At 42.9% G+C, this 25,454-nt stretch overlaps 1 protein-coding gene across 3 annotated transcripts in view; it reads right to left on the reverse strand.

The window, feature by feature from the left end:
* KPNA5 (karyopherin subunit alpha 5) overlaps positions 1 to 25,454 on the reverse strand; it is a 357,927-nt gene that overhangs the window by 275,990 nt on the left and 56,483 nt on the right. The window lies entirely within an intron of this gene.

A 25,454-nucleotide genomic window follows, 5' to 3' on the forward strand; every position in this document is an offset into this window, starting at 1 on the left:
GAAACCGGTCCTAGGATGCTTGTTTCCAGTCCAGGGAGGACCTGGCTTGGCAGTTCGGGCTGAACTGTTCCCATGAGACACAGGGTCAAGACTGATTTGCATATGGCTGGGTTCAAACTGGAACGGCATGGTGAGCAAAAAAACGATGGATTTAGGCCCAGATCTCTGTACTGGGGTGAATGTATGACATTGTTCTGCATTCTGTCCATCAATTGTTGTTTTTGCATTTAATGTGTCTATGGCATGTTTTGAAGTTTCTGGATTGTGAGATGGATTGGTATGATATTTGTGAAGCTTTTTATTACAATGCTGATTTGGGGCACAATTGGTTGGATTGATCACTGTTGTTTTCATGTACTATTCTTACTTGTTATATTTTTGTTTTAGAAAGGATTTGCTTTATTATTGAATGGTTTGGTTATTGGATTTTTCCAAATTTAAGATCTTGAGATAATGTGGTTTACCTGTCTCCATAAGGTAGTGTGTAGCGCAAGGGGCTGCATGCACAAAGATAGGGGATTTAGAATTAACAAGTTTTCCTTTTCCACCAGCTTGGATCCTACCCTTCCCAACATTTCCCACAATGTTTCCTTCTTAGGGCCACTACCCTCCTGGTACTCTGGCTGGGGATCCTCCCCCTCAGACTCCTCCTCAGAATCATCTGCTAGTGCTGCTACCCATAGTGTTTCCTTATTACAAAACAGGGCTGCCTCAAGATCCCGCCTTGTGGATCTCCTGTTCATAGGCAACACTCTCTCCTTGCAAAAGACTTGTAGCTCCTTCATCATGTAGAAGTACAAGTGCCAAAAGCTGATTTCCATTTTGTCAAGGCCTCAAATGTATAACAAATAAACAGAGTCCCAGTTCTCAACAGTACATCCAGAAGCAAACAGGGAAAAACAGTATGTGGTGCGTAATGGTTTGCGATATGGTAGTAGTGTACACCAATCACTATAGGTCAAGTGCAAACAAGTCCTATCCTCACCGCTGCCAACCAATGTCATTAATGGGTATTCTGACGGGCTAGGGTATGCACCTAAGCCAGGCAGAATCCACCACTGTAGTCATGATAAGGGCATTAAGTAAGAAAGTGCAACTATATTGTCTGAGGTCGAAGAGGACGAACTAAAGCTAGTTTGGCAGAATGGAACAATCTCATTGGTCACAGCCCAAGCGGGCAGTAGCATACGGTTTGGCTTCAATATCAAGAAGGACGATTAGGTGATAGTTAGCTGGATTCTCCTCTCTTGAATAGTGGATGAAAAATTGAGCCCCTTCACCTCACCGGTACCGGACTGGTAACTAAACATGTATGGTACTGGAGAAAGAGCATTGTAGACTACAGGTCAACGTCATGCTTAAAGACTTAAGCTGGGATCCCATTTGGGCCAGGAGCACCAGTTGCACTAGTTTTACTCAAGATTCTTTGAACAGTTTGTGTACATTAGTTCGCAGTCTAGGCTGTCAGCTGATGCACATGCTTTGCTTGGCAAGGAGACATTTGCTCTTTTCGCTACACACAGCTTGATTACATTATGCGCACACAAGGATTCATCAATTGCATTAATACTAGTGGTTTCCTGGCACATTTTGTTTTTAATATATTTTCATAGGTCAGCCTGACTGCATCTGCACATCAATGAGTATATATGTAGCCACTCTTTGTCCCTCTGTTTACATTTATTGACCAAACAAATTGCTTATGTTGTTTTGTTAAGTCCGGAAACCTTGACAGGGCCACTGTTTCAATTTGCAAGTTTTGTGTTTTTGCTTTTATTTCCCCAACCTGCAGATATTCCACTTACTTTCCATTATATGGCATTTCTTTTGAAAGTTTTTAGTGGAGAGCCTGAAGAGGGATGGTGTAGAGTCTTGAATTATATGAATTTCCTTGATGATAGACTCCCAATTGGCCAGCAGATATTTGCCATTTTAGGTCATGAGGGACAGGCCGTTGGTAGAATTCTTGACTGAGTTTTTGCGAGGCGACAAGGCCCCATTTTATTCTTTGAATTAAATGTACAATTTCATCACCTTCTGAGGTGTCCATCATTCTCTGACATTAATGCTTGGATGAACGGAGATTCAGCACTGTGAGAAGTGAGGGACGATCACTCTCTTGTGATGAATGGACTTCAAAACTCTCCAAGTACTCAAAGATTTTGTCTGAGGAAACACGTAGTCAACAGTGCTTATCCCCTAGAATGTTTTGGGGAATTTTGATACCACAGATGAATTTTCGAATACATACTGAATGGACTCGAGCCCAAGTTTGTTTTGAAAACTTTGGAACAAGTCAGTTGGAGAGTTCACAAAGAGGCAGCCAGTTGAGGTTGCTCCCAGTCGATGCAGGATGAAACCCCCGCAGATTATAATATCATAGTTGGCATGGTCGCATAGCACTATGTCAAGCTTTTCATTTAGCTGAGTCAAACTTTCCGTTCACTCAGAACCAAAGTAGTTAAAATAGAGATAAATGAGCAAACTTCTTATTCGGGAATCATTTGCTTTGAAACCTTCCAGCATATTCAGTTATAGCATTTCATCCAGGACTGGGATTTCCTTTACTTTTAGTTCCAAGCCAATATCAAGATATATAGAGAGCCCGCCAGATGACATCATGATTCACCTCTGATGGATATTGTGGTGTAAACACCAGCTTTGTTGGGCTGGTGTCACCTAAGGGTTTACTGAGCGGACAGTCATTAATAAGTTGGGCAGCCCTGTCTTGATCGGGTGAGACTCCACTGAGTCTACCACGCAAAGCCGCCTTTTCTTGTGTTATTTTCTTTTTTTTGCGCAGCTGTACTGAAGTTCAACAGCATTCCTGGATAGTCACGTTTTTGGGCATGATTGTTGTATGATCTTTAAGTGAGGGCAAGGCATGGAAAAAGATGCTGAGGCACTTTGGACAATGGAAAAACTCATGCCATGATTGAGTGAAGAGATTGCTAATGGCAGAGGTCCAAGAGATTGAATTGCTGTCGGGAGTTCAGTTTCCTTCTTCTCTATTGCCCTTTCCTTGAAAATGGAATATACGCCAGATGATTTGTTTTCTGATGCCCTTTGTTCGTTTGAGTGTTGAGCCAAGAGTCGGTCATCTGCTGCTTTATTTTCTGCCATTTTAGCGTTTTTGATGTCTTTGAAAGAGCTATGGTCCATCGATCCTCCGTGAGGTCAGTTTTGCGGTTGTTAGTTCTTGGTAGAATTATTTCCAAAGATTCCAAGTCAGACACTGTATAAGCTTGGAGGGCTACCTTATTAACATCTTCCACAAAGATAACAGGGGAGATACTTAGTTGATTCTGTTGTAGTGCAGCCTTGCAAGGTTACAAGGCCGTCGCTGCTTTGCCTATTTGATCGTTTTCATGATTAGCTCTTGTCTCGAAGGACAAGTTTCCAGTATTTGTTAGTGTATGATGACATGGTTGAAAACTGGTTTTAACTGAGGACTGGAAGGCCATTTTCAGGTCCAAGATCATGGAGTGTTGGCCCTCCGGCAAGGTACATAGTTTTGTAGCTATCAGATGGCAAGCACACAAAGTTTTGAATTTTTTAATTGAGCTGCAGCCTTGCACCCCCTCTTCCAGAGTGCCGAGTTTGGCCTCCATCTTGGCTATCAATATGGCTAGGGCTTGTATTAGCAGGTTAGTGAGTTTACTGTAGCAACTAAAGTAGCGTTTACTGAAGCTAGTAGATTACTCTGCTCAATATGGGTTTGGAAGGTGAGCGGCACTGACCTTTTCTGGTCACCTGGACTCCCTATGAGACTTTGGTCCTGTGGAGGTAATGACTGGATATTTTGTTGCTGGATATCTGCATCATTTATATTACAGTTGTAGTCCTCATTGAAGTGATCAAACTATACATAAACAGTGATGTGGAGGAATCAACATAATGAGATTATCAATAGGACACAACAAATGAAATCCTATTCTATGGTACACAATCCCTTTCTATTTGCACTTATTCACATTACAGCACATACCAACTCTGATTCTAATAGGAACATTTAGTAAATTCTTTTAATTGTTTTCTTGTTCTTGTCAACACAAAGAAAGTACACAAACTATATCAGTCTAACACAACAAGAAATACAATACATTAATACAATACAACACTAAACATCAACAAAAGACAATTACATACATTAAATTGTACATTATAATACATGTAATCAAATGCTTCTTCCTACCCCAAATTAAGAGATTTGTGTTTGCTACATAACTACGAGCAAACCAACTACGAGGTAATCCTATACACACAAGAGGTCTATACATTCACCTCTGAATCAATCCACATAACGTATATCAAATTTTCCTAACAAAACATTTTTTATTCATTGGACTCCTCTTTATTCATGCAGTCGACGCGTTTCGACCCTTTTTATCAGGGCCTCATCAGGACAAGGGTACAAGGAAAAGACCTATAAGGAATGAACCAAACTAAATATCAGTTGCCTACACCTGCATGTCATCAATGTGCTGATGAATTACAACAACGTCTTAGAAAGTGAAAAATTCCAAGTATGGGTGTGTCAATCCAGTTCCCAAAGTTACTACACCCTCACATCACATACAACACCTCCAAAGAGTATACAAAAGTCAACACTGCATGCCTCCCGAGTGCAACAAGCATTGGCATAGCCAACAGGTCTCGCCTTTGGGACGAAAGGCATTACGGCGCTCTACTAAATAAATAAATAAAAAAGCCACCGGCGTGATTGCTGCTGGATGCTGTTTGGGACATGGAAGGGAAGCCACAGTGATTTAAGAAAGTGAAACCAGCCACGGCATTGCTCTGGCCGATGTTTGGGAGGTGGGAGGGGTGTTTTTTGCAGAAAGGCATTACGGCGCTCTACTAAATAAATAAATAAGCCACCGGAGCGATTGCTGCTTGATGCTGTTTGGGACATGGGAGGGGAGCCACGGTGATTAAAGAAAGTGAAACCAACCACGGCATCGCTCTGGTTGATGTTTGGGATGTGGGACGGGTGTTCTGTGCAGGAAGGCATTATCGCGCTCTAGTAAATAAACAAGACCGCGTGTTGTGCACGGGCACTGCAAGGAATGTAAAGTATGCGCTGCTGCTCGCTCCCGAGTCCCCTGGGCTATGGGAGTCAACGTTTAGAGAGAAGGCGGGACATGCACCCACCTTTGGCCAATTGCGGGCTTTCAATTTTTGAAAGCCACACGCAAAGGCCAATAGATTTGACAAGCAGATGTACAAGCTTTCAGAAAGCTTTCTGAATGTCTGCAGTGATTACAAGAGGCCATCTCCTAGAGCAGGGCAAGCGCACTGCGCTAGGCGAGACCTAAAAATGCCCCTTTATTCATAATATTTGCCGGTAAGTCAACCACTATTGACGACACTTGAGAAAACGTCAAAAAAAGAATAAAAGGACGGTAAAGTTGTACACCAACACAAATTGCTCACAAGAAAAGATGAAAAATCACCACTATTTACCCATGTGTTTATTAGAGACTATCCGACATTAGCTGCTGCTCAATTACGGCAGGCAAAGGGAGGTAATTCACTTACATCGCCCGAGTGGGGCAGTGCTGGACATCAGTGTCCAGTCCTCATTAATGGGGCACTCTCCACAGGGGTGCAACACTACTTGTTTTCAAAGTTCAATTGGGTGGAGAACTTTGGAGGGAGCAATAATACTTCCATCACCTTTACAGGTCAAATACGAAAATATTGTATCGAACTAGGTATCCGAACCACAAAGGAGGGTAAAGAAACATGCCCACTAAATACCTGTCACTTTGTTGTTATGAATATGAAGCTTCCAACATAATCTGCGCACAAAGCGTCAAATCTAAACGGGCTCAGAAGAAGAGTCACCGCATGTACCCTTGGTGTGCTATAAAAAACAAACCCAGGACATCCACAGTTTATTAAACTTAAAGGTCCTTTAAAAAACCTTAAAAGATAGCCCTGAAGATCACCTCCTACCTCAAGACTTGTAACGAGTGTCTTAGGGCAGCCGGCAACACTCAACGCTGTCACACACGGGCATGCCAGCCACGCAGAATTAAAAAGATAATTTTGCGCAATTGGAGGTTGGTGAGCCATTTAAGTATTCCGAAATGGATGCTCTCTTTCCGCAAAGGAAAGAACCTCCGACAACACTTGGTCAAAGCAATACGACCATCACAAACCAGAAAGGATAAATGAGGGATGATGGGACTTTCACCATTGATTGGGCATTTTAAGTGCAATAACTGTATAGCTTGCCCCATGACAAATTATTCTAAATCCATTATGCTTAATGGTAAGAAACATGTACAATATTGTTTCTCAAATTGTAACACAAAAAAATGTGATTTATTGCTTGAAATGTCCGTGTGAAAAAGTGTACATAGGACAGACAACCCAATCTGTTAAAATGCGCATTTTGCATCATAAATCAAGTCTACGATATAACACACAGGATGCACAGCTGGTACACCATTATCAGCAATATAATCATGATGAGACTGACATCGAGTGGTCAGTGTTGATGGTGGTTAAGAATACTGATAGGGCAAACCTACAGGTGACCTTCAACATTCTTGAGGCACGAATGATCGAGAAATATAGAACGGCTGTACAGGGGCTTATCGATCATGACAAACTTTGGGCCTTGTTATGACCTGTATCAGGGCACACATCTTAACTAATGGGTGTACACTAAAAGGTTGAGAACACATCACACTCCTTAGCTTCAAGATGAGGACCAAAGGTATCCCCAGGTGGTGGATTTTTGTCCCAACAACGGAATAAGGACCTAGCGTAATGAGTAAGCAGCCGTCAGTTGCATGCCTTTGTGAATCTGTACTCCGATTAATGTCACTATATAATTTGTTTAGGCATTGAAATAATAAGTCCATGTTATGATGCATTTGTGATAAAGTTCTTTCTCTGTAATAATTGTTTGTAACATGTCATAACACTATGTACACATACATGTTGTGTTCTGAGCCTAGGGTATGGCAAAAACAGGCTGACCCTGGTTTTCAATGTGCTGATGAGCCTGGTGGGTTTGATTCACATGGGTAAATTGGGTGATTTTGTGCGCCGGTTTTTAATTATGATTTTTTTTTTTTTCTATTTTTTAATTATAACGGGTATTGGTTATATCGTTTATTTTTCTGGAAGAAGTCAGGTTGCGGAGCACTGTGAACATTAGAGCCGTAAATGACCCATTGAGTGGGGCTCTCGTAATAAGTAGTGCCCTTTCTACTTCCATGACCTTGAGCGGCACGTGACCGCCATTTGATCAGGCACGTAGTCTATAGCACGCTGTGTGGCCAACATGACAGTGTGTGACAGCGTTGAGTGTTGCTGGCTGCCCTAAGACACTCGTTACAAGTCGTGAGGTAGGAGGTGATCAGTTACGGACCTTCGGGCGGTCTTTTAAGGCTTTTTAAAGGAACTTTAAGTGTAATAAACCGCAGATGACCTCTGTTTGAGCGCAGATTATGTTGGAGGCTTCATATTCACAACAACGAAGTGACAGGTATTTAGTGGGCATGTTTTTTTACCTCCCTCTGTGGCTTGGATAGCTAGTTCGATACAATATTTTTGCATTTGACCTGGAAAGGTGATGGAAGTATTCTTGTTCCGTCCACAGTTCTCTACCCAATTGAACTTTGAGAACAAGTACTGTTGCATCCCTGCGGAGAGTGCCCCATTAATGAGGACTGGACACTGATGCCCAGCACTGCCCCACTCGGGCGATGTAAGTCAATTACCTCCCTTTGCCTGTCGTAATTGAGTAGCAGCTTATGCAGCATAGTCTCTAATAGACACATGGGTAAATCGAGGTGATTTTACATCTTTTCTTGTGAGCAATTTGTGTTGGTGTACTACTTTACTGTCCTTTTCTTCTTTTTTTCATATTTCTTGAGTGTCAACACTAGTGGTTGACTTACAAGCACATATTATGAATAAAGGGTTCATTTTTGCACTTGGGAAGCATGCTGTGTTGACTTTTGTATATTCTTTTGAGGTGTTGTATGTGATGTCAGTGTGCAGTCACTTTGGGAACTGAATTGACACACACACTTGGAATTTTTCACTTTCTAAGAAGTTGTTGTAATTCATCAGCACATTGATGACATGCAGGTGTAGGGAACCAATATTTGGTTTGGTTCATTCCTTATTGGTGTTTTCCTTGTACCCTTGTCCTGATGAGGCCCAGAAAAAAGGGCCGAAATGCATCGACTGCATGAATAAAGAGGAGTCCAACGAATAAAAAAGGTGTTCTTAGGAAAATTTGATATACCCAATTTGGATTTAATTCAGTGTTGAATGTATTGACCTCTTGTGTGTATAGGATAACCTCGTAGTTGTATTGCTCATAGTTATGTAGCAAACACAAATCTCTTAATTTGGGGTAGGAAGGAGCCTATGATTACATGTATTATTATGTACAGTTTAATGTATGTAATTGTCTTTTGTTGATGTTTAGTGTTGTGGGCTATTGTATTAATGTATTGTTTTTTGTTGTTGTATTATACTGATATCATTTGTGTACTTTCTTTGTGTCGATAAAAACAAGAGAACAATTAAAAGGATTTACTAATTGTTCCCAATGGAATCAGAGTTGGGATGTGTCGTAATGTGAATAAGTGCAAATAGAAAGGGACTGTGCACCATAGAATAGGATTTAATTTGTTGTGTCCTATTGATAATCTCCTCATATTGATTCCTCAACATCACTGTTTAAGTATAGTTTGATGTCCTCTTGCCCAGATGTTGGAGGAGGATTAGGGCAAACCCGTTGATTCATAATCTCAAGTCTTCAGTGAAGTGGGTGGCTCCGTGGAGAACACGATGTGGGGTCTGGTACCTTTGTTCCCACTCAATGCCAGCTGTCTCTGCTGACTCTAAGTTACCTCCACGAGAGCCCTGAAAATGAAAGGCACCTTCTTGCACTACGGCGATATGAATCTGAGCAATAGCGGTGATAGTATTTGACATCGTCAAGGGAGTGGCTATCTTGGGGGTCTGTGTATCAGTGTTGAGGGCGCGGGAGCCATGCGCACGAGGGCTGCTAGCGACGCTCCTGCTCTTTTGTTTCCTTCCCACTGCCTTAGATGAGAGGTTGATCTCGGCCAACATACTGTGAGAGAGACTGTGAAGAAATTTCAATAATTGTTTTGTCCCCCATCCATGGCATTCATAGTTTTGTTTAGACAGCAGCTTTAAGATACATTTTATGTCTTCTAGCATGCTTGCCAAGGCTGCAAGATCCACTGTAAAGTCTACGGGGTCCCGTTAGTGACTTAGGTCAGAAGAATGAGACCAAGGTGATATTTTCTCAAAAAAGTCATTATCAAAGTTTTCTTGCCAGATGCTGATGTGCAGCTCTTGTAAGAACTCCTTACTTTATTGCTGTAAGTCGCTGTGGTTGTAGCTGTCCGTACCATGCCATCATTGGCATCATTGGCATGCCATCATTGCATTGACTCGCCGTTGATAAAACAATCTATACAACAACTTCTACCCAAGAAGAAATGTATTTATTTGCTTACTAAGATCTTTTGGTAGACCTTTAATTTTCCTCTGTGTTAATAGGCTCTCTGTTGGGGACTCTGCTGAAGACATCCGAGTTTATCCATATTCCACCCCAGGGTACCCCCCCAGCTTTATTAAACCAGCAAACGCCACCTAAAAGAGCTGGAACCCTACAATCCGAGCCCCGTCTCAGACCATTTTCGATTCTAAAAAATGCGTCAGGACCTGAAGCATGTGACAATCTGACGTCAAATGTGGTCTCTAACGATGATTCTCATCAAGGCTGGAGTTGGCTCCCAGCTATTTTATCATCAAAAAGAGCAGAATGACCTCAAGGTGCAGAGCCTATTTGTCAAACTCTCACCCTTTTGGAAAACACAAGCACTCAATCATCCCTATCGGCAATGGGGCACAACCCGCAAGCAGATCTCACCTTCTTAATCTGCTCTTGGAACATCAGCGGACTCCAACAGAAAATTAGGAACCCAGAAACGTATTCTTTTATTTGTAAGCACGCTGTAATAGCTCTGCAGGAAACTTGGGCTTCACAAGGCTACCCCGTCACTGGTTATATCGACCTATGGAAACCAGCACTGAGGGACAGCAGGTACGGTCACTCAAAAGGTGGCATGTCAATATATATATCAATTAATCTAAAAGGCCCAATAATACAATTAAAATTGGATGAAGACTGGCTGCTAGGGGTCAAATCAATTCTTGGCGGGAACAACGTTCACTCATTCTCTTAAACGTGTATATCAACCCAAATACACGCACAAAAAAAATCACACCTGGTACGACTAACGGAAATCATGAGCGACTTAGCCGTGGAGCACCCTCACTCGGACTGTATTGTTACTGGGGATTTTAATACCAATCTATTTCAGGGACAACTAACAGAAACTGAGGGGCCCTTTCTATTCTCGCTGAACTAACTAAACCGGCAAATCAAGCCTACTGTGGCTTGGGACACCTCTGTGCGATGCGTTTTTATAGCGCAGGCTTCCTGGTTATAAACGGAAGATCAGTGAGTGATACGCCCCCCAATTGGACTTGGACAAATGGAAATAAACGTTCCTATCTGGATTATTCCATCTGCAATTCAGCTCTGCTCCAATGCTTGGTCAGCTTTTGCATTCACCCACGATCTGAAAGTGATCATCGGCCTCAGGTCATAACCTTCAAAACAAACCCCGCGAAGCATAAACCTGCACCTTCATCCAGCAGGGGAATATACTCCGAAAACCTCAAGCGCCTCAGATGGAGCGAAGACATCAGTCCGCAGATCCTTCAAGTAAGCATGGAGCTGATAAAAGGTGGATTTGACCAGGAAGCCTCCCCGATAGTGACATGGACGATGCTCTGCGTTCATCTGATTAACCTTTTTCCAAAAAAACACCAATCCTCAAGGAGATCTCTCCCGCGCCAGTTCGCGCTTTCACACCAATCGAAGCAACTTAAGAAAGCCAGAAACAAAGCCTTACGACTGCTGGTAAAAGCTCCAGGGAACAGCGAATGCTTAAAACAGTACCAAGTAGCCCAAAAGTCATTTAGGTTGGCGACCACTAAAGATAAACAGGCACATGATAACCAATTTTGGTCTAAATTAGTGTGTGAAAATAAGAGCCGAAACTCACGAAAATTCTGGGCCCTAATCAACCAGTCCAATTCAAGCACATTGAGTTTTGGATCTGCTAACATCCAAGAAACAGACAGGGTCACCTTCCTTACCGACCATTTTAGTCACCCAGAATGCTTGGGAGCAACAGGAGAGAGCTCCGAAAGAGAGAAAGTAACAGATTACAACAAAAAGCAGAGCAATCTTACAGATAATGAGGATCTTCAGATATCACAAGAAAGGGTCGCCATGGCTGTGTCAAAAGCCAGATCAGATGGAGCTCCGGGGCCAAATGGCCTCCCACAGAATTTGTTTAAATCTGACGTGGCCTTCTGGTCAGGCCCATTGTCAAATCTCTTTAACTTTGCTCTGAGAACTGCAACAATCCCAGACTCATGGCAGGGTGCAATAATTCAACCTATCTATAAATCTGGTTCCCTTGCCTCCCCCAATAATTATAGACTTATTGCACTCCTGGACACTGAGGCGAAACATTATGCGGGTCTCCTGCTGGAGGAGTTGAGGATATGGGTAAAGGCACACAAATTGATACCAATTAACCAAACAGGCTTTATTGCCAATTCCGGGACAATGACCAATCTATTAGCTCTGTCAACTATTGCCGATAAAGCACTCTCCACTTCTAGATCGGTGTTCTGTTGCTTTGTCGACTTTAAAGCAGCGTTTGATAGGGTTCCGAGGGCTGCTTTATGGGAAAAGCTGAGGAAATGGGGGATCCCTAACAAACTTTTGGAGGCAATCATACAACTTTACTCCAGAACTTGGGTTAGGGTGAAGTTGGGGTCCGGCACGCATCTCTCCCGGAAAATCTCGACATCAAGAGGTGTGAAGCAGGGATGCGTGCTGGCCCCCATGCTTTTCAATCTGTTTATAGCGGATTTGTCAACCTCATTGGACGATACTAATAGCCACTCCCCAAAGGTAGGAGGAATGGCATTAAGTAATCTCTTATATGCCGACGACCTGGTTCTCTTTAGCCTCACTAGGGTCGGGCTGCAAAGGCCTGCAAAGGCTCCTTGACAAACTGTACATTTACACGACCATGAACCAACTTGAGGTTAATTTAAAGAAAAAACAAGTAGTCCCATTCGGTCGGAAACGGCGCATAGTTGGAGGTTGGTCATATAATAACACAAGCCTCGCCATAGGTCACTCGTATAAATACCTAGGTGTCCACTTGGACTCTAGAGGTAATCTTACTAAACATCGTAACGAACTCACAGTCAAAGCCATAACCCTTGCTGTATCACTAGCAAAACTCTCAAAAAATATCTCTGGTCCAACTCTTTTACCACTCTTAGAAGTTCTGAGAGCAAAAATCGGCCCTACCCTATCATATGGCATAGAGATATTCAGGGGCAAGTTGAATACCCCCTTAAATCAACACACAACCAACATTTATAAAAAGGTACTCCACCTGCCAAACTCCGCATCTCCAGCTCAGGTAAGACTTGAGCTGGGGATATTGAATTATGATGTCTCTAACATTGGCACATATCTAAATCTCTGCCACAAACTGAGACAAGCTGACTCAGGCACACTAGAATCTTTGGTCTGGTTGGAAATCACCCAGAAAAACCCTGGAGGTACGTTTGGCTGTCTTTTTAAGGACTACATCCATCAAATGTCGGCGAGCGAGCTATGGGCCCTCAACCCCAGCCGGGTAGCATTCAAAACTGCCATCAAAAAATGTGTGAGAATGAGTTCTCTCACAATGGGGCGCCGTTCGGAGGCAGGTGTTTGTTCACGAACCTTGGAACCTTGGTGGCTGCACGGCGGAGTACTTTGGAGCTGAACGCGGGTTCCTGACTGTTGTGGGAGCACTTGTGAACGGAGCCGGGACTGCGAGTACCAGCGGCCCCTCTGTTGACACACATTGGCCGCAGCTGTTGACTCTTCCCGGCCCCTCCCTCCATCTCTACAGCCCTACATAACGCCTCACGGCCCCCGCTTCGCGGGGGCCGTTCGGAGGCAGGTGTTTGTTCACGAACCTTGGAACCTTGGTGGCTGCACGGCGGAGTACTTTGGAGCTGAACGCGGGTTCCTGACTGTTGTGGGAGCACTTGTGAACGGAGCCAGGACTGCGAGTACCAGCGGCCCCTCTGTTGACACACATTGGCCGCAGCTGTTGACTCTTCCCGGCCCCTCCCTCCATCTCTACAGCCCTACATAACGCCTCACGGCCCCCGCTTCGCGGGCGCCGTTCGGAGGCAGGTGTTTGTTCACGAACCTTGGAACCTTGGTGGCTGCACGGCGGAGTACTTTGGAGCTGAACGCGGGTTCCTGACTGTTGTGGGAGCACTTGTGAACGGAACCGGGACTGCGAGTACCAGCGGCCCCTCTGTTGACACACATTGGCCGCAGCTGTTGACTCTTCCCGGCCCCTCCCTCCATCTCTACAGCCCTACATAACGCCTCACGGCCCCCGCTTCGCGGGCGCCGTTCGGAGGCAGGTGTTTGTTCACGAACCTTGGAACCTTGGTGGCTGCACGGCGGAGTACTTTGGAGCTGAACGCGGGTTCCTGACTGTTGTGGGAGCACTTGTGAATGGAGCCGGGACTGCGAGTACCAGCGGCCCCTCTGTTGACACACATTGGCCGCAGCTGTTGACTCTTCCCGGCCCCTCCCTCCTTTTCCCCACTATAACTAACATCACAGTCACACGTACGCGGGACGCGTCCGGGGCGTGTCCCGGGCGAAGCCCGGGCCAAGGGCGGGCCCGTTTAAGCCCGTTCAAGCACGGTCAAGACCGGACCGGGCCTCCCCTCTGTCATCCCATATACCCCTTGCCGTATTGAGTATTAAGGAGGATTGTAAGTACTGTTTTTCCTGCTGCTTGACTAACGTAATATGGCTGCAGCATGAACCAGAAGCAGGACTGCATTAACAGGAACTCTGGACAACTTCATCACAAGAGCTAATTCCGTAATTGATCAGGGGATAATACTGATGGAAAGAAGAGTCTCCCATGATTTAGCTCTCGCAAAGAGATCCTCTATGGGTCACATCGCTAATGCTCGAACTCCGGATGCACCTAGGAGAGAAATGCTAGACAATGGCCCCTCATGTAGTGATAATGTACCGTGTAGCATAGATTTACCGCACTCTCTTCCATCTGAGCAAGCTTTAGATTCTACTCTAGCTTTAACAATATTGAGCTCACCTGAGAGATTAAGTCTCCCCCAGCTGTGAGGAAGACGTGAGGGAGCGATGCCAAAAAGAAAAACGAATACGGCCCCGAGGGCGGGGGGCAAAAAAGCTAAAAAAGCTAAACTTGTCAAAGGTCATACGGGTAGTCAAATGACATATAATTTAACCACAACAGCTTCATCTGTTGCTGCTTTAGTCCATGCTCCACCCACACCCTCAGAAACTGGGCTACCAACTTCCATCAGCAGTGATACCCCACTAGAGGCACATGACATCCCAGTAGAGACATATACCACTGTAAGTGCTCTTTTGAGTGCCATTATTAAGCCCCTGGAATTGAGATTGTCTCGCATCGAGCAACAGCTTTTGCGGATGGAACAGGTTGCGCTGGATACACAGAGCAAGTTAAAGGTAGATACACCTAATCCATGTCCGGCTCAAGCAGAAAATGGGTGTTCTCAGCCTGACCTAGCTTCAACTAATAACACCACGCCTGTTCCTCCAACAATACCAACAGCAACAAGTCCAACTATTTTGCAGAGGGGGGATGCCAATATAGATAAAGGGAAGGGTGGTCAGATGGAGAGCAAGGGTCCCCTCCCGAAAGAACGTATTATAGATTTGCCACCTGAATGTAGCCCTTATGTGGCAATCTTGGTAGGAGTCCCTGAGCTTCCAGATTCAACCATAGAACCATACCCTTCTCTTAAAAATAAAGTAATAGATTGGCTTAATAAAAATCGACCACTTCCCCCCCGTATTACTAGTGAAATCCTTATGGCACGGAGAGTATCGTGGGTGAGTCATGGTCCTAAAACGAGCAGGGGTGATTGTATCTTAGTAAATTTTAAAGATCCCCGAACTGCTGAATATATCTGCAATTGGAAGTATAAGGACCAGGGAGCATTGATCCAAACCTATCCGTTGTCCCATTTTTACCCATCGACTCGCTGGAACGCAATGGAGAATGATTGGACATTAGTACAATATAGAGGAGGAGCTAGGTCACCAAGGGCCCCATATGATCATCCGCCACCACCTCCCAAAATACCGATGCAAAACAGATATAGCTGTTTGGACCAAGTGGACTGACTTGGTCGGGTAATGGGTGATGTCCAAAAACAGAACAATAGTAAAATCTGGGCTGTCGGTGAGGCTGAGTGCCCGACAAGAATAGATGGGACATTAATTATTGTTACAGAGAAACATACCCCCACCGCCGAACTCCCCCCGGAATTCCAAGAGGTTACATCTGATACAAGGCACATAGAAGCCCAAGAGGACATAGGCCAGTACCTCTGTGAAAGCACCGGTACAAACAGGAGTGATTGTAATTCCAGGGCAACTATGAATACTGAATCCCTGGTAATCGCGTCCTGGAATGTTGCGGGGCGACATAGTAAAATAGCGAGCGATGACTGGGGCACGTTTATCGATGGAATGGACATCTGTCTATTCCAGGAGACATGGGCGAGAATAGAGGAAAGGAGAATGGGTTTTGCGGGTTTTCATATACCTGCACGATGGGGAGGCAAGGGACGACCATCTGGGGGCCTTACCATATGGGTGGCAACTCATCTGGGTTGTACAGCTGAGTCTGTCTGTACCCACTCGGACGACATACAGTGTGTAATCCTGAAATGGCCTAATAGCTTTAAGCTGGCTGCTGTGAATGTCTACTCGAGACCTGTCAGTCTAGCTAGTGAGTCTACTACGGTTGACGATCTATCAATTTTCTGTATTCCATCCCAACGGATGTGTTTCTACTAGTGGCAGGAGACTTTAATTGCCACTATGAACCCTTACCGGGGATGGATCATGGTGCACTCGCAACTGAGGATGACTACTGGTCTATTCCGCAAATTCAATCTCCACATACTAGGTCGTGGTCCCCTTTAGCGGTCCAAATAACGGCCCTTACACTAAGTCACTCAATTAGGGCCTGTAATGGACGCACCTTATCAGATACACCCTCTAGGTGCACTTACAACAAAAAGGGTCACGAATCACGTTTAGACTACATCATGGTTCGGACACAGTTGTGGTCAAAGGTTATCGACCTTGAGGTCATTGCAAGGGATGACAGCGATCACAATCTGTTGAGGCTGGAGCTGGTTTCGCCGGTTACACAGCCAAAGGAACAAGGACCTAGAGATGTGCAAGTAGATAGGCTAGTCCTAACGAATGATCGGCGCAGGTTCAGGTGGGACAAGGTGGAGGCGTCCTCTGTGGACCTGGCAAGATTGTATAACCTAATCTTGCCGTGTTTTATTGAACTAGATGTTCTGACATCCCAACAACTTCCTCCTGATTTTAATATCAAATTGCAGGCCCTGCACACGAACCTTGTTAGTACCTTGTTTGATGTGTTTAACCCAGTAGTAACTAAGAGAAAGAATAGGATTCCTCTCTCCTCTTGGTTTAACGATGCTTGTCGCCTGGCAAAAAAAGAGTTGATTCGGGCTGTAAAACATGGCAATAATAGGATCCTTATTGCTGCCAAGAGAACACACTACAAAGCTATGCTAAAGCTGGCCAAGCAGGACTGGGACCATGCAAAATGGACCGATCTGTCCTGTGCTCTAGATCAGAAAGATGCCCGCAAATTTTGGTCTATAATCAACACAGGAAGCGGGGATCCCAAACCTGCAACTGAACCTAATATAGCGGCTAGCATTTGGGAAGACCACTTGAGAGCCCTGTACGCTATTGAAGTTGATATGGATCCACACCCGGTCCTTCCAACAGTGAATGATCCCCACGACGTTATAGAGTTCTCGCTCGAGGAAGTTGTTAATGCCATATCGAAAATTCCATCCAGTAAGGCTCCAGGGCTAGACAAACTGCCGGGAGACCTCTTTAAACATCAAAAGGAGATCTGGGGACCATATCTATGTATTTTATTTAATGCAATCTTGAAAGGAATGAATGTACCCTGCACCTGGTTGGGGGCAGAAATCGTTCCTATTTTCAAGAAGGGCTCCCCTTTGTCACCGGTAAACTATAGGCCCATCAGTCTTATAGATGTCCCGCAAAAAAATTTTGCGCGCCTCATCCTTGAACGACTACAGGACTGGATGGAGGAGCACGCTATACTGAGCCAATACCAAGCGGGGTTTAGGAGGAACACCTCCACCATGGATCAAATCTTCCGCCTGTTATTACTATTCTGGAAAACAGCAAAGATTGAGGGTGGCAGCCTCTACATGGTATTCGTTGACCTCGCTCCGCTTTTGATCTAGTACCCCGAGGGAAACTTTGGGCTGTGTTGGTCAGTCTGGGGGTGCCACCACCAATTCTGGCAATACTGATCAGGTTGCATGAGGGCAATTTTGCCCAGGTGCGTCATGGGAAGAATGGGGCTTTAACTTCTAAATTCCCCATTAGCAGAGGGGTGAGGCAGGGGTGCGTATTAGCACCTACCCTGTTTTGCCTATACGTTAATGGTGTGATTTCCCATCTCAATAGTGCCCTTAATAATGATGCCCCAATTTTGGCAGGTAGCAGGGTGCCAGCAATTATGTTCGCGGATGACACCCTGCTACTTTCTAAATCACCAATGGGAATCCAGCGTGTGCTTGACAGTTTTGAGGATTTTTGTAGAGGTCGTGGCCTGGAAATCAATGTGAACAAAACAAAGTATATGGTTTTTAATCCCTCACCTTCCACACGGCCGAACCCAAAATTAGATTCATCAAACTTGGAAAGGGTAAAAACCTTTGATTATCTAGGAGTAACTCTAAGTGAAAACCTTTCATGGGCTCCACAAATCGCCAAAGCACAGCTGAAATTAGCCCAGTATGCAGGGGGTATACTTAGGTTTTCCAACACATCTACATATAAACCTATTAAACCCCCGCTTGAAGTATACAAGAGTCAGGCCAGGGCAGCAATCTTATATGGAGCAGAACTCTGGGGGCATTCAACAGGGTTGGAACTCCTTAAAATTGAAAATAAGTTCATCAGACAGCTACTATCACTTCCACAAAGTACCCCGTTGCATCCTTTAAGGATGGATCTGGATCTGAGGCCGATGGATGATGAACTAGCTCTGAAGCCCCTTAGGTACTGGCACAGGTTGTGGACTACGCCAGAACTATTGCATTATAGACTAGAGCTGAAGGAAATTCTGGCTAGCAATAGTGTACAAAAAATCCCGTGGTTCATGTTTATAAAATCTCAGTGTATCAAACTTGGGCTAGGTGACATGTGGTACGAACCGGAAACAAGCTGTAAGGGGATCCCACGGAAGATGCTTACTAAGATCTACGTGGCTGAGCAACTAAACAGAGTACTGACTGCTCCTAAGAATGGACTTTTAACTAAATCCTTTTTAACTGTTAAAGATTTTTATCAATTTGAGAATTTTATGGATATTATCTATCCTATAGCATCAAGGAAACTATATCTCCAATGGAGATACGGCACTCTACCCCTGAGAGCTTTCACCCGCAGTTGGGCGCCAACCCCTACTGAGGCCTGCCCTGGATGCAGTTGTGATAAAGAGGATGAGCTCCATGTATTATTTTTTTGCCCTGCATATTCAAAAGCTAGGAAGCATTGGATAGTGCCTATTTGTAAAAATATGGGTTTTCGGCAATGTAGCCATGCTTTTAGAATTCTTAAAACAGACACAACTGAATGTATAGTTTTCGCAGTCTCTAAATTTCTTTTAGCAATGTGGAACAGAAGAAGGGGACTGACTATCACCTAATGTATTGTTATGACTCTTTTTATCTGTGTCAGGTCTGTCTGTGTTTATATCTATTTTATTCTTTTTTGTACTTTTTAAGGCTTTTTGCCGAAATAAAGATATCTTGATGATGATGATAAGGCACTCTTTACCAAACGCAGTCATGCTTGGGCTCTTGTAAATTCTTACAGACGGCTAGCCCCTGCAACTTATCTGTCTTGCACATATTCACTGTATTTAAAACGTAGCTTTATGGCAATCAGGATGGGTGACTGGCGTTTTTTGCAAGATCTGCCCCCCTGGAGACGTATGGCGGAAAATGTAATCTGCAGAGGGTGCGGCAAGACAGCCGAAACTCTGCTACATGTAGTTTGTCTTTGCCCAGCTTTTAATTCCCAACGCAGGTGCAAACTTAAAGTAGAGTGGAATAGATGGGTGTTCGGACATGTAGGCAAGCCATTATTGTGGCTCTGAACCCTGAAAACAAAGACTTAAACTTGGGTTTAATAACTTTTATTCAACAAGCATACCGTAATTTTATGTAAAACAGGACTTGTTAATAAAGAGGGGAACGAAAGAAAGAAAGAAAAAAAAGAAAAAAAAATGTTTTTTTTTTTTTTTTTTTTTGAGAAGAAATGAAATGTTTATCATGCCCTGCAAAGTGATAGATCAATTCATCTAATCCTATTCCACAGAACACTGCCTTGTTTTTAATATGTTTGTTGTATTTTTACAGTCAGCGTAACATATAACAATGTATCGTATTTTAAAATAGTTGGTTTTCTTTTTAACTATGAATTTTCTAAATTCTTTTAAAGATATCTTTGTTATATCTAAATAAAGATTATTATTATCTTACATCCGAGGGCACATGGACACTTGAATGGGCGCAAAGGCCTGCTGATGCCCACGGATATGCTTCTGTGCTTGTGTCCCCTAACTGATGATATGGCATTATGGCGATAAGTGAATCCTTTTGTCCTTGCTTATTGCGGCCAGCTCTGAGAATTTATAGTGTTCTTGGCCACTGTGCTTTAGTTTTTAATTGTTTTGCTTTGCCTTGAATTTTTACAGATGGGGCGAGAAGTAGCAGGACACTTTTTTCTTTGTATGGGTAATACAATCATGTTGAAGCGCTCAGGCTGTATTAGAATAATTGCGAGTGTAGTAAGCACATCCCCACAAGCCTCACACGATTCCTTGCCAGGCTGCCTGCACAGGGAAGACCCTGCCTCTATGCCACAGCTTCTAATGCCAGGGCTCTCGCACAGCCTTATCGCCAGTGGAGTCAATTTAAGTCACTGTGGATCACTGCCAGCCACTCCAGCCCTGCTTCACCCCTACTACATCCCACCCACCCCAGCACATGATACTTGCCTCACTTGGGCTATCTGTGGGTGCTCCTGCTCCTCTCCAACTCCAGGTGTGCTGGCAAAAGCACGGAGGGGGCGGGTGTCCTCTGTCTTCTACTCTCTGGTGTCCTAAGATGCAGGAAGACGCAGGGACGGTAGGTGGGGGGGTCATCTGAAGCTGAATAACTGTGTCAGATGGGCTGATTGCCCAATCTGAATGCAACAGCTGTGGTGTCCTGGCAGCCTCTGCCTTGCCTTGCAGCTGTTTGCTGCTATTTGCTGTCTGGCGCTGGAGCCCAGAGTTCAGAGGCCGAAGTACAAGGGGTCAGGTGTTGGTCCACTGGTGCGGGGAGCTGTGACAATGCAGCCTACTATTTGGTAGAATTCCGGCCTCCAAATCTACCCCTGGGCGTCAGTGTCCATGGCTCCTGATGGCGGCAGTCCCCTCTCTGACCCTCTCTAGCTGCTCCGAAAAAAGTCCTCTGCTACAAATCGCTCACCAAACAGTCAAGAGGTGATGGTGGAGTCAAAGGTCTCCCAGTTCATTTTTGATTGATACAGGGTCTGCCCGTTCTACAGTTCGATCTGTGGACGTCTCAAGCCTATTCCTCTCAGGAGGAGAAACTGTAGGGATCAGTAGTAAACAAATAGTTAATCTGGTTATAGCAGATGTCCAAGTTCAAATAGGGCAAATGGAAAATAAATAAATAAAATAAACATCAGTTCGTTTTGTGTGATTCAAGTCCTATGAATTTGCTGGGCAGAGAGTTGCTTTGCAAAATGAACTGTGTGATGTACTGCACCAAGACAGTTTGCGATTGAAGCACAAGATGAGGATTCAGCGTTTAAAATCAAATTACAAGATTCAATGGTTTCCAGCCATCACAAAAGATGACCTACCTCCCGATTTAAGACATGCTGTCAAAGAAGAGGTGCATCATTTCTCTGGTAAATAAATAGGACTGTTAAAAAGTGGTGAACCAGTTAATATTAAATTGAAGTCTGATGCAGATTTCCCCAGATTTAAACAGTATAAACAAAAGCAGCAGAAGAAAAAATGAATCCTGTCACTGAGAAAATTATTGAGCGGGGAATCCTTTAGGAAGTGATTGGTAGCCCTTGCAACTCTCCTATAATGGGGATAAAGAAACTGAGTGGGAAATGCCGTATTGTGCAGGATTTAAGAAAAAATTAAAAAATTGTCATTAAATATAGTTCAGCCGTACTCAGTCCAGCAGTAATTTTGGTACAAATTCTATCAGATGCAGAATGGTATACAGTCATTGACTCACACCAAGAAATCTTCTCTATTCCTTTCCATGAAAAGAGTTCATTTTTATTTGCATTCCTATTGCGGAATAAAGTTCTCATTTGGAATAGGATTCCACAAGGGTACACTAAAAGTCCTTCAATTTTTGGTAATGATTTGAGAAAGAATTTACAAAATTTGAGGTTGGCCTGTAACTCAGTCTTGGTGCAAAAAAATGATGATCTATTGGTCACATCATAAACAAAAGAGGACTGTAAACTTGGTACACTGCGTTGATGAATCGTTTGTTTCACTGACAGTGATCATAAGGATTCCGAATGGAGATGCATTACTGTTAAAGGGACATCATTTATCTTTGTCACCACATTGAAAATGGTGCAAGGAATGTCTCAAAATAACATGTTTTTGCAATTCTGAAAATGAATCTTCCTACCGTCCAGAAGAAGGTGAGGATGTTCCTGGGAATTGTTGGTTACTGTCATCAGTAGATTGCAAATTTTACCTTGATTGCAAAAAATGTAATAAGGTTGTCTCATAGTGACATAAAGAACCTAGTACCATTAGATGAAAAATGTTCAGGAGCATTCTGGGTAGTAAGAAAAAGTTTATGCAATACACTTGCCTGTGGAATGCCTAACAATTTGACTTTCTTTTTGTACTGTCATGACTGAGGTGGGTGTACGTTACCAATCCTTACTCAGAAGCATGCAAAGGTTTATTAACTTTCTTCCTGTTTTGTCATGAAATATGTGGATGTGAACCTTCAATTCTGAAACAGAGCCATGGTGGGCTGATGCGACCAGTGAATTACCTATCAGCAGTACTGGATCCAGTAGCTGTAAAAATAACCCATAAAAGAAAATAATAAAGATGTTGAATACAATATATTTTTTAGGGCAATTACACAAACTAACTATGAAACAAACTACTAAACGAGAGTATATGTTTGGTTTGAGTAAAGAAGAAAATTATATTTATTGGTGAATATATATAGAGAGATGAGTGAGTTGTGAGAGATTAGAGAGAAGGGTAAGCTATAATGGAACAGTAAAAGAAGAGGAAGAATTTACAATGTCAAATGTACATGCTAGGTCAAGGTCAAAGGGGAGAATTGTGTATGGTGCGTCAAAGCCTTTTGAAAAACGGTAAGGCTGAATACTTGGGAGAAAGTGTGTGAACAAAGTTATAAGGTGAGTAGGAATTATTTGTTGGGTAGAAAGACAATCCTGATAGGAGTTATTATGTGTGTGGAAAGATTGCTATTTCAATTTGCCACATAATTGGTTTGGATCCTGTTATCTTGTTTTTGTGTTTCGTAGTGTTTATCATGACAATGAAAGGGATAATGCAATAAACCTGAAAAAGTGAAAAATAGATTTAGAAAGGTAGTTTTAGAAATATTAAGGGCTATGATTCCTACTTTAGGTGTGGTAATGAATGATGTGAAAAATAGACGTCTGTCTACTTTAGCAGATAAACGTTGAGCAGATACAGCTGGAGCCTTGAAATAGGTAAATACAGAAATGTTTGTTATTCGGGCAATGGTTATGCCTAATAGACTAGAATTGAATAGTCTCCTGCCAAAGGAAGATGAAGTGTGTTAGGTAATAAAGGCCACAAGGTGTTGTACATATATCCTGGATGATAGTGGGGTTATTAATTCTTACAGTTCTAACATAGCTAATATCCCTTATGTTCTTCAATCTCTTGAAGATCCTGGCTTATAGGAAGCTGTAGGTCCCTAGTTTAGTGAGATAGGGCAAGTTTGGTGAATGGTTAGATAATTTAGGAAGTAAAACAGAGTCTAACACCTGTTATAATTATAAAGGTAAGTGCAATTATCTTATTTTGTTTATTAAGGTTTTCTGAGTATATGATCGAGAAATGCAGAAACAGAGGTAATAAGGGTTTATTGAAGAGGAAAAGATCAGAGAAACACGAGATGAAGTATATTAAGGACAGTGCCTACAAACAGACGAAGATGGAAGAGAATCCCAGAAAAAAGCAGAAAATGATGCAGACTTAATGATTTTCTGATTAATAAAATAAAAATCATTAATAGATTTAGTGATTATAGAATAATCAGAGGGGGAACTGTGGAAGCATTTTTCAAAATCTATATTTTTTGCAATGAATAAGAAAAACAAATTCTGATTTATATGTGCATATGATGAGCTATGATTATAGCTAAAAACAAATTTAATATTATATACAGATGTGTGCTTAATTAGTTGGGCCACATTTATATGAAAATGCAATCTTGGATAAAATTGGTGCAGTTTCTGACATTCACTCCTTTGTCTTCGCTCTCCCATCCTGTACCCCTGCACATCTTCTCTCCCCACAAGTTCTGCAGAAGCGAAGGCAAGTTGATTAATAAGTTATTCCACTGTTGTGAATACAAAATCTTACGATAAATATTGTGTTCTCAATTGTTGCAATTTTGCAAGGCCTTTCCACTGTGGTTCCAAAAACTGGGCTTAGTCTTATTGATTTGTGTGAAGAATCATTGTTAAAATGTTTCATATTAGTTCAAACATCTCTGGATGGAGGTAGCACAGAAGATGGTGGATGCTTTCTTACGAAGGGATAGTGCTTATTTAGTGAGGAAATATGTTTGAAACTTTTAATTTGCTGAAGAGTTGTTACTTGTACTCATACCATGATGCATCTGACGTCTTATTAATTTGATTTTGGGGGTGAGACAGTATTTTAAGAGACTCCTTTTTCACTAGGGATGCTGTCCCATCATTTTATGATTATGCCGCTCATTTAGGACATACAATGACTTTTTGATTTTGACTACTCTGTATAATTTTGCACTTGAGCCTTTATAGCATTTATTCTAAACCGTTTAATTTTGAGATTGTTTTGTAAAGAAAGCCTTTAACTTTTCTCTAATGTAGTACTCAATTATTAAGTGGTCCCAATTATTATTTTCTGCTACTCTGCTAATTTGATTTCGGGAAGATGCCTTTTCGTGCAAGATCCACACATGGGAGAACTAGCGGAGGTAAATTTTTGGATTAACTGAATTTTGGGGTGTCCTAATTATTGGGGTATGATTTTGCTCCCAAGCCATTGAGAGCAATCAACGTTCCATGAAAAGAAACCAGCTACAAACTATAATGCAGATGGAAACTGCTGCATGTACACAGACACAACCAAGGATTGCTTGAGGGACTGCCTGAGGGCATATGTTTCACATGTGATGAATGTGTAGCACAGGACACGTGTTTTGAGAAGGGGTCCTTTCTCAAATATTCAAATCCAAAGAGACCATCAGCATTGGACAACATGCATAAACGCACCTAAACCACAAGCGCATACTTTAAATCACCAAACATAAGACATTTTTGAAAATTATGGTACAAAAGAGTTTGCCAACAGTCATCCATGGGGGAAAAAATATCACTGCTAGAATGAGGGGTGCATCAAACAGTTTAAGGAAATTTGGAGCTAATTTCTATCCCTACCAGATCCACGCAACAAGATGGGAGACAAAACTCTATGAACAGATTTCTTCCTGTTGAATGCACAATTCCTCACACCGGTCACTGATCTTCCTCTGGATTCCTCCTTTGATGATTTATTATTACTGGACTCTGCTATTGAGTCTGCTGTGTCCTCTAGTCTACACAGGGAATTCTTTACATTCAATTTTTACACCACTGTTTCTTGTACGAAGAGGCATGCTGAAATGTCCATTGGGGATAACTATTACATGTGTATTTAATCTATGGTTGATTTCTCGGTCTCACTCTTGCCCACACTGAGCATCTTTTACCTATATTTTGGATTTCTGATTCTTTAAATACAATAGTGGTCAGTCATACACAG

This window comes from Triturus cristatus, chromosome 6 (genome assembly GCF_964204655.1).
Source record: "Triturus cristatus chromosome 6, aTriCri1.1, whole genome shotgun sequence".
In the NCBI taxonomy this organism is placed as follows: Eukaryota; Metazoa; Chordata; class Amphibia; order Caudata; family Salamandridae; genus Triturus; species Triturus cristatus.